The 13,054-nt window shown below is 35.8% G+C and overlaps 1 protein-coding gene across 1 annotated transcript in view; it reads right to left on the bottom strand.

The window, feature by feature from the left end:
* The window catches only part of LOC132095968 (neurocan core protein-like), a 78,530-nt gene extending 70,128 nt beyond the window's left edge, over positions 1-8,402 (bottom strand). The window contains exon 1 of the mRNA XM_059501067.1: positions 8,099-8,402. The gene's annotated coding sequence lies outside the window, so the exon portion shown is untranslated. The remainder of the gene's footprint in view (positions 1-8,098) is intronic.
* Positions 8,403-13,054: the final 4,652 nt, after the last annotated feature.

Genomic DNA, 13,054 nt, shown 5'->3' with positions numbered 1-13,054 from the left:
TATACTTTAACTACTTCACACATATAAAATCAGTTTTCCTGAAAATAATGATCAATGTAGGACCTCAGCTACATATTTAAACGAGCACAATTCGACAGCAAGGTTCAAAATATCACATACATCTAAATGTATGCAAGGCATATTATATAAACACACACACACACACACACAATAACACTTGTAGACACTGTTAGATTTCATGGAGCTTTCAGATGAGTTTGGGTTTTAAAGAGATGATCATTTGCAACGAAATACTATTAAACACAATCTCCAGACACGTGCATGTACACAAACACACTGTTTTTCTTTTCTCTGTGTTTCTCACATATTATAGCGCTTCTCATCTCACACACACACACACACACACACACACAAGAATGAAGCAGCTCTCCTATTCAAACCGGTTTAAATCTAATCCGGTTCTGGAGCAGCGCTGACATTTACATGCAGGAAAGTCTGTGGGAGTCAAAACCACCTACAGCAAAGACGAAGCACACGTCTCCTTAATATCTGCTCCAGACAGCGATGAGATCTAACGGATAGATCTTCAAATCAACTGATGATCTCAGCTGCTCTGCATTCGTTTTAATGCTCTCAACTCTTCCTGGAGGATAGGGATCATTGTTATTCCTCCTGATGTGTGTTAACTCACCCTTACATCTGAGTCTCATTCATCAAGAGGAGTCATACAAACACACACAGGCCAAAGGTCAAACCATGATCAACGCTCACACTGTATATCACAACTGATCTGAGATCTTTTGTTGTGAAACAGCAAGTAAACTCATATCAAATGATAAACATCAATATACCACAATTAGCCTAAATTTGATTCTGTTTTTATTTATTATTGCTTTCATAAAATTGTAAATATATTCATACCAATAAAGTGCTTTGAAATAAAACATTTTTTAATTCAGTGTTGTTACAGTTTCAGTTGGAACATTGTTTAAAAATATCTGTAATTATTAATGTTATTTTTTAAGCAGTGTTGACAATATTAATGATTATTTGATTATTAAAAACAACAACTTTGTTGTCTCTTTTCTTTAATCTTTCCTATGTATTTGAACAATGCTAGAAACTTCCTGTGTCTATTTGCCTCATCAATCTCTTGATGTATTCCCCAATTGTAAGTCACTCTGGATAAAGTGTCTGCTACATGAATACATGTAAATATAAAAGTAATATTGAATTATTTTAATTGTTAATTTAGTTTTTAATGATTTTGCTTGTTTTTCAAAAATGAATGCTTTAGGATATTAAACCACAACAATAGGTCCTACAACACAAAGCAATTAGTAAAATAACATTTATAGACAAAATTGTTATAAACAAACTTTCTACACATGCAAACGAATGCAACATAACCTTTTTTTTTTTGCATGGGACACATGCATGTTTTTTAGCTCAGTTGTTCTCTTAACTCAGCTGCTGCCAATTCAACACAGAAAACTGTGTTAGGCGTCTTTACAGAAAAACAAACAGATCAAAGTCTTGCCAGTGGCTATCAGTGCTTCATGGCCTATTACTGTAGGACTTTAGAACAGCTGAGCACAAAACCCAAAGACAAGAATCATCTCTAAATGAGAAGAGACATGAAATAATGAAGCTTCAGGCCAGAGGCTTGTCAGCCGGTTAGCTCAGAGAGTGACAGAGAGACAGACTGATGGTAAGACAGACTTCTGACGGGCTAATCATCGTTATCCACACTGATAATAACACACAAAAATAGCTTCACATAGCCAGCGGTCTCAAGAACGGAAATCTGACTGTAAACTCTCTGGCAATGCGAGTGTTAACCAGCTGTCTGGTTGCCATGGTTACTCCGGAATACTGGGAGACACAAACTAACCATGGAGGGAAAAAAACGCTTCATTGTGTTTTGCATATGGATGTCTGTTCACACTCGATGGTGGTGAGACTCGGCGTTTAACACATTTCTGTTGCAGCTTTTAAAGGTCTGCAGAAAAACAAACACATTATTCCATACCATAAATGTTGGAAAATATGAAGAATAAGTGGCATAAAAATTATGCATTTAAAAAATATATTGTTTTACAGGGAAAACAACTGTAATGTTATTAGTACAAATATTTTTTTCATTATTCAATATTACAAATAAGTGACATTTCTAATTTGATCATTTTAATTTTTTTTATTATTCATTTTAAATAAAGAGGTAACATTAAAAACTATATGAATTTTAAAAAATAGAGTTTAGGAGGGGAAAATATATTTTTTATTATTATTACATATTATTATTAAAAATAAGTTACCATTATTTGTAGTTTGATTATTATCAATTATGTGAATTTATTTTCCAATAATTTATTTAAATAATTATTTTCAAATAATTTCAAATAATTGAATACATTTTAAATAAGGAACAACTGGCACTAAAAATGATACATTAAAGATGCAAAAAAGAATAGACATTATGTTTTTCTATTTGATCTAACCCCAATGCAAACTAATATATTCAGGCTGATTTAGTTATTTTCAATCATTTGGAATAGAACAAGTGAATTTACACAAAGATGATAAACACAAAGAAACGGAGAGCCTTCCTTTGTTTGACTGTTTCTCTCTCTTTCTCTCTGTCTCTCTCTCTCTTTCTTTAACTGCCCATTACACGTCTATTGAGGACTGCCGAGGGGGGCTGGGAAAGACCTCCTGCAGACCCACGGCGCGACAGAAGATGTACAATTAAAGAGAGAGATGCTGGAGAATAATAGCAGGTTTCTTTTCCTGTGAGAGGGGTATTTACATTAGTGAAAGGCATTCAAATTGCAAGTTAAAGACCTCCAAGGATAATGATTTGTTTCAGTGCAATGCTTTTCCCTGACCCAAGATCTCTGGCTTTGAGGAAATTAATTTATATATATTATCCTCTACTTAAAATAACAATTATATTATTATTTTCTAAAGATGATGCAAAAAATAAGTCATTCAAAAAGGAAAACAAATATGCAAGTCAAATATATTTAAAGTACATTAGATTACATCAACATCAAGTTTCAACCATGCAGATCCCACCATAAAGACGCATGATTTGAAGGGTCATTAAGGCCTGAACAATAGCAATAGTGATGCTTGACTTAGCAAACATTAAACACAATAAACATCAGTCTCAGCTCAACAAATAATAGTAATGAAGATCTGACATGTAAATGTACTGTATGTTATTCATGCAAATACATTAGCAAGACAAAAGCATTACAGAAGCCCCAGGAACAGTCATTAATATTCCCACAAACACATTCTCTGAGTGTAAACAGTATCTGGAGCAGGATTTAGTAATGAGACAGCAGTGAGTGAATCAGGAGCTGTCCAGTGCTGAAACACACTCACAATACATTACTTAAAATAAAATATAGAAATTGTTAGATTTTGCTAGATTTGGCTGAGCACTAGTTTGGGTGGCTCACCAATGTACTAGATTTCTCTAAAACATAACATAAGTAAGCTTGACCAAAGTTCTTGTGGGGAGAAGAAATTATTGAAGGTAGCAGTTCTTCAGCAGTGATTCTGTCTGTGAGATCAGACCTTTATACCTGGTAAGAAATGTGCTACAAACAATACAACAACACCCCAATGATAGTGTAACCTCATGATGACCTTATAGGATCTCTCCCATGGAGAACCCTTGATGCATTGACCTAATGCTGACCTAAAGAGCTAATTACATGGGCCATACTTTTGTAAACTGTTTGAGCTGATTGCATCTGAGACACACTCACAATGTAAATGCATCTGACTAAAGATACACATAATCTTTCAGATTTTATAAGGAAAACAACTGCGAGCTTAATTAAAAAGGTTTTATTATTATTATTTTAAATAAGAGTTATTTGAAAATCTTATTTTTTATATGCATTAAAAATGGTTTACAAGCATTAAAAAGACAGAAGCAAAACAAGGAGGATTCAAAGACTCACACTAAAATAGCTTATGAAAATGTATGCATTATATACTAGATGTATAAAAAGAATCAATGCATAGGATTTTTAGAGAATCTTTTAATTCTGGTGGGAGTTTTACCAGCTCTTGTGCTGCATGCATGCTTATGATGAACACGACAAAAATATGGTTTATGTAGCACTTACATATGATATGCGTGAATAAAACTCTTGCTGCTCATAAAAAGCAGTTTTTCCTAGACGATAGTGAGATTAAAGGGAGGCCAATGGAGCCGTTTGCTGAAGTCTCCTGCTCTCAAATGCTCCTCCTCTAGAGCTGTGCATTAGCTCAACTATGTTTTAAACTCTTGACCAAATTTTGCCTTAAAATGCTGCCTGACAGCCACTGGCTCATTCGTTTTCTGCTTGTAGTTTCTGGACAAAAATCTGAGAGAAACCCAACTTTTAAATGAAGTTTGCATCAGAATCAGTCTGAGTAATAAACATTTCCTCTTAGACTGCAGCACATTTATATGAACATCTTAAATGTTTTTTTGCAGTTATGCAGTTGCCAGGGCATTGCTACTTTATGCAGTATTAGGTTGATATGGGTGGTTTCCAGTGCATTGCTATATAGTTGCAAGGGCATTGTGGGTAGTTGCCAGGGTTTTTCAATGCAGTTGTTAGGATGTTGTGGGCAGTTGTGTGTGGCTGCTAATGAGTTGCTATGCAGTTGCTAGTGCACTCTCAGTGATTGCCACATCGTTATACATTTTTTGTAGTAAACATGTTCATCAGTTCAGCAGGCATTAATGCCTGCCATATCTTCTTAAAAATTGAAAAAATCTTCCAAATAGAGTAGAGAAACTCAAATGGATTAAGAGCACATGAGAGTTGATTTATCCCTTCAGGAGTGTATGCATAATAAAATAACCACCAAATAAAGTTGAAAGGTTCTAAAAGAGCCGTGTTTCTTTCGGCATGTGTCTGGCGGGCTTCCAGAGACCCTCCTGTGAACTCACACACATCCAGACACAATTAATTCTGCATGAGACTGAAGAAGCGTGTCTTGGGGTCCTGAGGCGCTTGTGTGTTTGCACACAAGGTTACAAGTGTTTGTTTCTCAGATTTTTACCTTTTCTGAAATAAATGCATTTTTTGAATATTTGCAACAGTAATAGTAATTCTTTTTCAAGTGCAATGTGTGGACAGTTAATACTTACAAAATACTAACACTAATGTGCCTTGCTGTTAGTGTTTGCTAATAACACTGAATAAAACGTATAATTAATTACTTATAATTAAGTAAATTTAGAAAACAGCTACACTACAAAAACCAATATTGAAAAACATGAAATTCACAGCAATATCACTGCCAGGTTAAATATTTAATCTAATAAAACATTAGAAGTGCATATAAATGCATCAACGAAAAAACTAAACAAAAAAAGCTACATTGCAAACATGAATTTTGAAAGACTAAAAAAAGGAAGAAGAAGAAAAAGGAAATTTAGGAAAATCAATGAATTGTGAACAACTTATTGCCATTGTGTAAATAATCATGTAATCCATGAAAAAGTTACTGTAGTCTGATTACAAGTATTTTAAAAAGTAGTTTACTCTAATTACAAGTACTTGAGTTTTGGAATCTGATTACGTAAGATTACATGTTATCCGTTACTACCCAGCTCTGTATATATATATATATATATATATATATTACAATACAGAAAACCATTCAAAATTTTACATAATTATTATCATTTTCTATTGATTTTTAAATTAAAATCAATATACTGCAAATGCTTCCCAACACATATACCACAATGATTTGTTAAAAATTTCAAAATGTAAAATATATTTTTAAAAATTGCATACTGCAAATGGGAATTGTATTTATTTGCCATGGAAATAGTGTCATAATGCTGCAACATCATAATCTAAATGGTATCTTGGTGCAGAAATCTATTTATCATTTCTTTCTTTTAATTTTGGAGTGAAACATGATCTATATTGATATGGACTGAATAGACCATAGACTCAGAAAATGTTTTCAAATCTCACATAGACACTGTGTGTGTCATAAAGTGGTTATACTGGGGAATAAGAGCCTCTGATAATGAGTTGAGCTGCTTTTTGACCAGACTGCTTCTTAAGGAGGACAAAGACACAGAAACCATTGTCTTTGTTATAACTTCAATTATATGCACAGGCTTAATATAGGCTTTTATAATGCTTGTTATCATGCCAATAAAACTGCTTTAAGACTGGATTCTGATTATGTGTTAGTAAAAGAAAGAGGGATTCGTTCTGCATTGATCAGATCTGTGATCTATACATATCACCGGACCTCAAACCCTGATTTCTCTGACCCGTTCACCCTTTGTTCCCTTCACCCCTAAAACACCATCTCTTTATCAGACTCCAATAAATCCAACACCATTAATCCTCTTATTTTCACCCTAACCTCTCATCATCCATGTCGACCCGTGATTAAACCCAAAAACAACAAATTGCAGACGATCCCAAAGGAAATGCTGATGGAGAATCCTGGCAGCTGTCTGAGTGGCCCGTGATAATGATGTCACAGCAGCGCGGTCAGTGTGTTGTACAGGTCTGAAGAGCCTCTACACGGTCGGTGGGGTGGTGAAGATGAATGACGGGATGAATAATAAATGCCTGCAGCTGCTGGAGACTTTTTGATCTCCAGCAACTTCAGTACAGCTGCCACAGGGAACGAGATCTTAGTCTACACCTCTTGTTGAGAACCGCAGCTGCCTGTCGAGCATACTTACTAATGCACACCGACACTGATATCTCTCTTCTGCTACAAAGGAGCAGCGAGAGCATCCATAAGCTTATATTTACAGCAGCACCCTGTTGTTCTGTACAAGCCAACGGCTTCAGGAATCAGCAGATCAGAGCAGAAACTATTTCTATCTGATTTGATTTTATCTGATTTTATTCTTTTCTGCACTTCTCTTCTGCTCCAGCTTGTGTACTATTTTTATTACATTTACATTCATGCATTTAGCAGATGCTTTAATCCAAGATAAGAAGCATCTAGATAAGATTGCATGCAATCTTTTTGCAGCATCTTGCAATTCAAAGAGAAAATATATTTTGCATTGATTTCCTTTGTTCAATATCTTGTGACTTGCAATGGTAGTGGGATTTCTTATAATAACTTTTACTGCATTGTTTTATCTGTCAACTCTCTTCTGCATTTCACTTCTGCTCTAGCTTGTGTACTAATCGATCTTATGACATTTATGCATTTAGTAGAAGCTTTTATCCAAAACAACCTGCAAATCAACGTCTCATAGTGTGATTTTAACTTGCATGCATTCTTTGTGCAGTCTCTTTCAACTTGCAATGCAGTGGTGAGATTTTGGCATTTTCTATTACTTCGACTGCAGCATTATATATTGCTGTGTTTTTACTTTGTTTCAGTTCTTATTTTATTTTATTGAAATGGTTCTATTTTATTTTATTGAAATGGTTCTATTTTATTAGATTTATATGATTTATATGCTTTTATCCAAAGAGTCTTACAAATGAGGAAGTCTCTTATACTATGATATTAATTTAAATGAATATTTACATGCATTCTTTGTTTAATATCTTGCAACTTGCAATGCAGTAGTTGGATGCTTTTATTCAAAGCAACCTGCAAAAATAAATATCTTATACTATGATTTTACCTTAAGAAAACATTTACATGCATTCTATGCATTCTTTGTTTTATTTGCCATTACATATAACTTTTACTGCATTGTTCTATATTAGGCATACTGTTATGGCTATTTTAATAAAATGCTTACAATGTTCTATCTATCCTTGAATAAAACCCTCTGCTGCATTAAACGTAAATATATACAACATCAATCAGGATTTCTTGTGACTTATTCAGATGTCTAAAGTATTTCCAAAAATCTCCCACAAAGACGATGCACTAACATTCACTACCATTGCACATTTGTGCAGATGCTGAAACAGAACCAGATTTTCATATTCAGACAATCAAATCACGCAAGCAGAAATTACATGCTGCTCAAACGATTTGGATGCGATTACAGACATCTAGACGGTTAAATAGGATTTCAAAGATCCACTAAATCAGACATCCATCCACCAAAACCTCTACTGCTACATTAATCTGCAACTAACAGTTAATGAAAATGTTTCCTTTTTACCCGGAGTTGTTCACGTTGTCAGAGCCGAGAGCACGAGTCCACACCGGCCGACCGACTGAAGCTCAGCTGAGAACCGGTGCCTCTGGCGGAGAAAGAGCCGAGCCAAGCCGAGCCGAGCCTGCTGGAACTTCAGTCACGTGAAATTAAATGAACTACACGAAAGAAGCTGTGATTGCTCTCGGACAGTTTCTGACGTTAAAACAATGACAGGCACGGGCTCATCCGCGGAGAAACGGGCAAAAGAGAGACGCGCAGATGAACGCCGGTCTCTCCGCAGCGGAGCCTCCGTCTACCGAGAGATCAGAAACAAAAGCGTGCTGGAGAAGAAGACAGGAGCACAGCCCTCCACAAACCCCCTCCCGGACCTGAGAGAGAGAGAGAGAGAGAGAGAGAGAGCCATACCAATCCTCTTTAATATTCCCCTTTATTTATATATATACAGGTGCTAGTCATATAATTAGAATATCATCAAAAAGTTGATTTATTTCACTAATTCCATTCAAAAAGTTAAACTTGAATATTATATTCATTTATTACACACAGACTGATATATTTCAAATGTTTATTTCTTTTAATTTTGATGATTATAACTGACAATTAAGAAAAATCCCAGAAAAGTAGAATATTGTGAAAAGGTTCAATATTGAAGACACCTGGTGCCACACTCTAATCAGATAATTAACTCAAAACACCTGTAAAGCCTTTAAATGGTCTCTCAGTCTAGTTCTGTAGGCTACACAATCACGGGGAAGACTGCTGACTTGATAGTTGTCCAAAAGACGACCATTGACACCTTGCACAAGGAGGGCAAGACACAAAAGGTCATTGCAAAAGACGCTGGCTGTTCACAGAGCTCTGTGTCCAAGCACATTAATAGAGAGGTGAAGGGAAGGAAAAGATGTGGCAGAAAAAAAGTGTACAAGCAATAGGGATAACCGCACCCTGGAGAGGATTGTGAAACAAAACCCATTCAAAAATGTGGGGGAGATTCACAAAGAGTGGACTGCAGCTGGAGTCAGTGCTTCAAGAACCACTACACACAGACGTATGCAAGACATGGGTTTCAGCTGTCGCACTCCTTGTGTCAAGCCACTCTTGAACAACAGACAGCGTCAGAAGCGTCTCGCTTCAGAAAGGACTGAACTGCTGCTGAGTGGTCCATGGTTATGTGCTCTGATGAAAGTAAATTTTGCATTTCCTTTAGATATCAGGGTCCCAGAGTCTGGAGGAAGAGAGGAGAGGCACACAATCCACGTTGCTTGAGGTCCAGTTTAAAGTTTCCACAGTCAGTGAAGGTTTGGGGTGCCATGTCATCTGCTGGTGTTGGTCCACTGTGTTTTCTGAGGTCCAAGGTCAACACAGCCGTATATCAGGAAGTTTTAGAGCACTTCATGCTTTCTGCTGCTGACCAACTTTATGGAGATGCAGATTTCATTTTCCAACAGGACTTGGCACCTGCACACAGTGCCAAAGCTACCAGTACCTGGTTTAATGACCATGGTATCCCTGTTCTTAACTGGCCAGCAAACTCTCCTGACCTTAACCCCATAGAAAATCTATGGGGTATTGTGAAGAGGAAGATGCAATAAGCCAGACCCAACAATGCAGAAGAGCTGAAGGCCACTATCAGAGTAACCTGGGCTCTCACAACACCTGAGCAGTGCCACAGACTGATCGACTCCATGCCACGCCGCATTGCTGCAGTCATTCAGGCAAAAGGAGCCCCAACTAAGTATTGAGTTTTCTAAAAATCCTTTCTTTGTATATTGGTCTTAAGTAATATTCTAATTTTCTGAGATACTGAATTTGGGATTTTCCTAAGTTGTCAGTTATAATCATCAAAATTAGAAGAAATAAACATTTGAAATATATCAGTCTGTGTGTAATGAATGAATATAATATACAAGTTTCACATTTTGAATGGAATTAGTGAAATAAATCAACTTTTGATGATTTAAATCGTATTTAATAAACAACATTTTAAGTCAAAACCTTTACTAATCATGCCCCATATTTGTCCCACTGAAACTACAGTATAATTACCCTTTAATAATTTGACCCTCTGAAAGTCGTTGTATAATTTAGATACATTGGGTAGATTCAGGAATAACTCTTACAGCCATGAAGAGAAGTATATCATCCGTGAAAAACATAATGAGGTTAATAGAGTCCATATTTAAAATGAGCTGAGCTTATGATCTGAGCGCCATTAACAACAAACTCACTGAACCCTCAGATCCGTGAGGACTTTTACCTGAAGAGAGGACAAACGGAAATCGAAATCATTAGGCACACCAGCATATATCTCAAGCATATCCTCAGGCAGGCTTCTAATATTGTTTGAGAATACTGAATAACTGCTTATTGATGTTATTTGCACTGACAGAAATGAGGACTTTGGGTGTTGGTCTGAGCCTCAGGAAAGTCTCTGATGCAGTGGAGAGAAATGCTGACTCAAAGCCTGTAACCAATAAACTGTAATCCTGGTGGGTATCCACACACACACACACACACACACACACACACACACACACACACACACGTGCACGCTGTGCAGTATATAGGCTACCTGAAACAGCTTATTATGAAAAGTGGCATGTGAAATAGTATGCAGTATGCAGCAATAAACATTTTAAAAAGACACGTTTAAGTCAGCAAGCAATATGCTTATTTAGTTTTTATAATCCAATTTTTCTCAAACACAGCCTAATCAAATAATGAATCAAAAAAGGGATGTTAAAAATCACAGGGGATGTCAGTGTTGCTTAATCCATGCACATTAGAAATGGAAGGTCAAAGCACATCTCATTGTGAGACCTTAGTTTAGTCGTATTAAAGGCATTTTTGCTGAAAATTTGGCTGACAATGTCCTCACCTTCAGGTCATCCGAGATGTAGATGAGTTTGTGTCTTCATCAGGTTTGGAGAAATGTAGCATTGCATCAGTGTCTCATCAATGGATGCTCTGCAGTGAATGGGTGCCGTCAGAATGAGAGTCTGATAAAAACATCACAATAATCCACAGCACTTCAGTCCATCAGTGAACATCTGGAGAAGACAAAACCTGAAACAAATCCAGTATTAAGACGTATTAACTTTAAACAATTGCTTCAGGATTTTATGGATTATGGATTCATATTTAAGCAGTAAGCAGTGTATAGACGTTAAAAAAATCTTAATGCTGGATTTGTTTCAGCTTTTGTCTTCTCCAGATGTTCACTGATGAACTGGAGTGCTGTGGATTATTGTGATGTTTTTATCAGACTCTCATTCTGACGGCACCCATTCACTGCAGAGCATCCATTGATGAGACACTGATGCAATTCTACATTTCTCCAAACCTGATGATGAAGCAAAGTAAAGTTTCAATAACTTTAAACCCACCGTAAACATTTAGAGAGCTGCATGGTGATAAAAAGGTCATAAACAGCACCTGTTCAGCTCCAGTAGTTCAATGTTGCCACAAAATATATATTCACAACTAATTCATCTTCATTTCAGGCTACAAATCATGCTGCTAAATCTGCATTTACTTTCCTAGCAGAGTAAACAGTCTCTCACTAAATATGTGTATTTATTTCAGTTAAAGGCAGTGATGTAGCCGAACACTGTTTAATCACCAGCTCATGCATTAATTTATCTGTTAATTGACGCCATTAGTCTCTCTCTATGGCTTTCAGCATCTGTTTATTTATATGCCCGTCTGGATAAAACCTCGCCTCTGCTGAACAAAAGAGAATAAGAGCAATGCACGTCCGAGAGAGACTAATATTTTACTGCTCCTGTGTTGTTTACGAGACTTTTATCTTGCGTTTAAGCATCAGGTTCGTCTCAGATAATTCTTCTAGACACACAAATGAGTCTATAACTGTCATCCAGTCGGAGTATAAAGCTATGAAATGAATATGGAGCAGCTCAGATGATTGGATGAGAAATGTTTGAGTGTCTCTGACTGTTCTGATCTGAGATTACAAGGCTGTTTTTGTACCAACGAGAAACATCGGAGATGTATAAGCCAGAGCAGATGAAGTAATGCACTGAAGTCTCTTAACATTGACTCAGTAAACGTTGCTGCTGGATGCTGAGGCGAGTTCTCCATCACTCCAGATGCAGCAGAAAATGCTCATAAACGTGACAAATGAACCTGACACAGCACAACTCTCTGCTACATAAAATGAAAAGCAATGTCTTTAAGCACGGCGGCAAAGCTCCAGATAAGTAAAAGCAGTGAGATGCACACTGAGCGCCTACGGGACAGATATACAGCATCACACATAAAGATGATCAGTTAGTTTCTCCTGTTTATTTGACTGACAGGTTTAAAATACAGTAACACGGGTTCTAGAAATATCTTCTCAGATATTACAAATAGAAACCACATATATCTGCTGCTAGTGTAAGTCTGTTTGGCAATTTTACTGTAAAGTAGGTTATGCATTAAGGAAAAATGAAGGGTGGGAATTAACTGGATCATGAAAAGCAAACATTGGTTAATATTATCTAATAGCCTGCAAAGAAAAAAATTAGTAGGATTTACTTTTTTAACTCAGAAATTGCTAGTAAATTTCACAAGTAGTTACAAGGAAATTGCAAGTTATATATTGAATTAAATGTGAAATTAAAGTACACAAACTGAAATGGTATTTTATTGTAAGAAATACAATAAACTTTGAAAAAAATTTTTTATAGTGTATGGATGATATAAAAAAGAGGATTCTGCAACACAATTTTGTTGTAAAATATAATAATATATAACAAAATATATATTTTTAAAGTTATAAAATAACTGAAGCTGAAATTTAAAAATGTATAAAAACTATAGACATTAATAAATAAAGAGATCTACTAAAAATGACAAAAACGCAGTAAAATTTCTAAAACTTTAACTAAAATTAAAACAGTAAAAATTTAATCTAATTCAAAATAGTAACAAAAACCATAAAATAAATTATAATAT

This window comes from Carassius carassius, chromosome 20 (genome assembly GCF_963082965.1).
Source record: "Carassius carassius chromosome 20, fCarCar2.1, whole genome shotgun sequence".
Classification (NCBI taxonomy): Eukaryota; Metazoa; Chordata; class Actinopteri; order Cypriniformes; family Cyprinidae; genus Carassius; species Carassius carassius.
This window is presented reverse-complemented; position numbering and strand designations above follow the sequence as displayed.